Genomic DNA, 4,626 nt, shown 5'->3' with positions numbered 1-4,626 from the left:
AATCGCTTGGGGACTTAATTTTTTTGGGCCCCTATTTTCTCTCAAAGATGTGTGTATATATATTGTTAAAAATATTTCATGTACTGATAAATTTGAAAATAATTTTTTGTATAGAAAATATAATTGAGAAATTGAATATTGTTTAGTTGATTGTAGTGTCTTTTCTAGATTCTCATGTGGCTAGTTAATTGTAGTATCCTTTCTAATTTCGCATGTGGCTATCTATTTTGTTGTCTAGCTCATTTATATTTTGACGATTATCACGAACCAACAATATTGTGTTCTTATACTTACTTTTCATTATTGAATATTCTTAAGTCTCTCAAACATTCTACATTATGTGATATCTATTGTTGTGTGTTTATAAAAAGACTAAATTTGTTTTTGGTGTCTTATTCAAATTTCAAGTACTAAAACTAATCAACACTATTTTAATATTATTTATTAACTTATCAAATTCATCGCTACACTATTTTAATATCATCATATTTTTAAAATTTTGAGTCATGTTTTATTATTCCAACTTTATATTATATAATTTTCATTGAAGATTTACATTATTTGCATTCTTACTTTATAATGTCTACATATATCCTGCCTCTCCAGACCTCATTTGTAGGATTACACTAGTATATTATAATTATTCAATTTATATTTATCAACTAAAAAAATAGGGCATCTTTTTTATAATGTTTGGTTTTAGGCCCCCAAACTTGTTGAGACGACCATGTTCTTTTCCTTAACTAATGATTTTCTTCATTTAATTTAGGTTGAGAAGGAAATAATTCAACTAACAAGAGAAAAATTATAAACACGAGAGATTCATATCGAATTATGTCACGACCCAAAGTACACCCTAGACGTGACATGACGTATAAAACCTCGAAAGGTCCTACACAAGCCACTTAGCATGCATAATACAAGATAATAGAAATAAAGAGTTTCAAATAGATAGTTTTATAACATAAAGAGTTTGACAAAAACGGAAGTCTAACATAGTCCCAACTAGCCATCTATTACATCAAAAGAAGTGATTGGGATGTAACCCATACATCACATAAAAAGTTTGAAAACAGTAATAAAGAAAAAAAACATAGAAGAGTGACATCGTCCTCGAAGTAAGAGGATTCACCAAGTCTTCAAGTCTCTAATACAATCAACTAGCCACAAACGGAAGGAGAAGAGTCGTCATGCCCTACATTAGTGAAACAATGTAGTCACAAGTATGCATTAGTACGTGGAATGTACTAAGTATGAGGGAAATGCAATTAAACATGCGACGTGATCATAAAGGGGACATAATAAAAAATATGGAATGCATGACCAAGTTAAAACATAGTAAAATCATTAAAGAAGATTCATAAATCATGAACATGGTCAATGCATCTTTAAATCATAAATGAAGCTTCATAAAACATCAGTAATTAACTTAGTTTGTTTTGTGGGATGTTTACCATTAACTGACATAGACCATGTGAGCTATAACATGGAATATGGTATATCCCTCAATACTGAAAGAAGGGGAAACTACTTACTAAGGTAGAATCTGTACGCATCATCTTTTGCAAAAGTGGATCCGCTAGCTAGGTCATTTAAGACAATCCTGTGGTGGCACATAGTTATGGGACATGGGTAATCGCCGCTAGTCCACTCGGTGCTAAGTGTAAATACCACGAAATAGTCATTTGATCATATTCATTTTATCATCCATGGAAAAGTACAATTACGATACTAATCCAAGTTAGAGACATTATAGAGTAGCTCCTTACACACCATGTGTGAGAAAACCTTTCAATATCCATGATCTTTTCATAGTAGCTTTATAAGTCCCATAGTCATTAACTTCATGCTAGAAATGCCCTACTACTTATAGAAATAATTTTTAAAACGTGATCTATAATCATTGATGGCATATTCGGATACCATACTAATCAAGACCTAATCTAGAAATATAGCTCAAAAACATTGAGGGTAGTTCTAGATGTCATTCATCTCAGTGGCCAAGCTTCATAGAACATATAGATACCTTCATCTATAAGCTTACTTAAGTCACACACACATTGATTTCATTAAAGTATGCATGATTTCATAAAAATATATTCATAGATTCAAGCTTCTTCATAAAGTTGAATAAGTAGACACACACATCCTACGTACATGACATGATACGCGTAGGACAGTGTGTCTACTTGTTCAACTTCTGAAATTCCTCTGAAGGAGTTGATGGATTGAATACACTTTGGAGTACCTCATTCCTTGGCCTCAGTTCGCATTTATACTCTCCAACTTTGGGTGTTTAGAAATAGACACTTGAGTTTGTATAAAGTTGAACAAGTAGACACACACGCCCTACATGACATGATACGTGTAAGACATCAAGTAGAACGTGTGTGTCTACTTGTTCAACTTCTTCAATTCCTTCTGAAGGAGTTGATGGATTGAATACACTTTGGAATACCTCATTCCTTTGCCTCAGATCGCATTTATACTGTCCAACTTTGGGTGTTTACAAATAAACACTTGAGTTTGTATAAAATTGAACAAGTAGACACACACATCATACATGGCATGAGGACATCAAGTAGGACGTGTGTGTCTACTTGTTCAACTCTATAAAGTTTAAGTGTCTACTGGTATACATCCAAAGTTGATGGACATAAATGCGAGACAAACCCAAGTTAATGAGAAAATTTATGTATTATGCCTATTTTCTTTATTTTTGGTATTTCTTAATGACTTTTTCAAAAAATAAAATAAAATATAAACCAATGAGACATTGCCACCTTCACAAGATTCCTTCTAATGAACTCACGTTGTTGCCATGCTCACCACCTGGACTATACACACACTCCAACACGCAAAATAACAATACATATTGAAAGACACGCCATTACACACACTCACGTTTTGCTTGCTTACCCTTTCAATTCAATACACTCTATTCATTATATATACTCACGCAGACACATTGGTAGAATGGGAGAGAAAGGCTCAAAGTTCCGACAGTAGCTTTGTTGGTTGGCTATCTGAACTCCACCAACAAGGTTCAATTCCCTGCATTGTAATCCTCTCTCCCATTTCTCTTTCCCGCTATTGAAAAAAAAAGATTTTATTTGAGGTTCCGTCTCTAGCTCCCGGTCTAGCATTCCATAATAAAGGAATTTACTATCAAGGTCTAATTCTTTTTCCATCTCGTTTAATGCTTTAGATATCTTATGCTAGTGGTAATATCTTTATGATGATGGTATCTTAGTGAGCAATATTGATATCCTGTTTTCATTGATTTTTTGGCTGAAATTTGTGTTGTCCAGATTGATTTGTTAAGCTAATGTGAATGAATGATTAGATGGTATTGAAAGTGATTAGAAACAAATTAATAGAAGGGGTAGTGGGGTTAATTTTATTGTTCTACTTACTTTATTAATCGAATCACTAGAACACGCGTAAGGTTATTACGTATGCTAGATAATTTTGGGGTTAGTAGGCAAATCTCAGGTTCATAATCTTTTGTCTTAACTAAGATTGTAATTTTGCGTCTTAGATCTAGTCAATTAATAAAGTGGCTTGTATTTACACGTTTGATCCATAACTATGTGATAATTTCTTAAAAAAATACAATTAATCGGAAAGTCATAGTTACGACACTTAAAGTGACATCATAATTTAATACGCTTAAAAAACTAGAAATATTTTATGCGAAATATCAGTTCCGATAGCAAGATATTTTTATTTTTAATGTTATTTTAGTTTTAAAATATGGTCAAGAAGCCGATTTTTTTAGTTAAAGACGTGGCACTCATGTATCATTTTGAAAACCAAAATTCTAACTTTTCAATGAGTTATTCAAGAGACGTTTCCCACCTTGAAACAGACCCAATACATTGCCTATTTGCTTCGTGTGTCAAAAGACAACGAAGTTCAATTCATGAGAGCACAACACAATGAATTGGAGTAACCGCAATTCTTTTCGGGTTAATTAAGAGATTTTAATAATACAAAACATAATTTTCTGATTTACCTATTCATAATATAGTTTTGTGACATGTGAAACTTGAAACAAATCTTTCTTAGACTTGTAATTTTTTCCTTCAAAAAAATCCGTATTAGTATATTTATTCATAGATCGGAAGGACTAAAATTAGAATTTATGAATAATTCCGGAGTGGTGGAATCAAAGAAAACATGTACTCTATTTGTATTGCCTCAATAGTCACGCTTTCAAATGATTTTTTATTATGGAAAAACGTGAGTTTCTGAGTTTTTTCATAGTTGTCCACTTCTGGATAGTCAAAAGTGAGTCGAAAATATGTCATAAGTTTTTTTCCATAATGGATTTGGAATTTTATAGAAAAACACTAATTTCCAAAATAAAGTGAATAATCATTATGGAAAAAAACAATTTTTAAAAATAAAGTGAATAATTTTTATGTTCAAACGGGTCTTGTACTTATTCATATATGGCAAGGACTTGAATTAGAATCTATTAATAAATAAAGAATAAAATTAAAAAGAAAAAGAGAAAGTTTGAAACAAAAATATGTACTCTATTTTTGAATAGTCATGACTTTTTAAAAGCAGAACTCAAAATCCAAAATAGATTACACAGATTATTTTTATATATATATA

The 4,626-nt window shown here is 31.5% G+C and overlaps 1 protein-coding gene across 1 annotated transcript in view; it reads left to right on the top strand.

The window, feature by feature from the left end:
• Positions 1-2,990: 2,990 nt before the first annotated feature.
• LOC107058930 (uncharacterized) overlaps positions 2,991-4,626 on the top strand; it is a 4,560-nt gene continuing 2,924 nt past the window's right edge. Inside the window, exon 1 of the mRNA XM_015305178.1 lies at positions 2,991-3,173. The gene's annotated coding sequence lies outside the window, so the exon portion shown is untranslated. The remainder of the gene's footprint in view (positions 3,174-4,626) is intronic.

This window comes from Solanum tuberosum, unplaced genomic scaffold (genome assembly GCF_000226075.1).
Source record: "Solanum tuberosum cultivar DM 1-3 516 R44 unplaced genomic scaffold, SolTub_3.0 scf00673, whole genome shotgun sequence".
NCBI lineage: Eukaryota > Viridiplantae > Streptophyta > Magnoliopsida > Solanales > Solanaceae > Solanum > Solanum tuberosum.
This window is presented reverse-complemented; position numbering and strand designations above follow the sequence as displayed.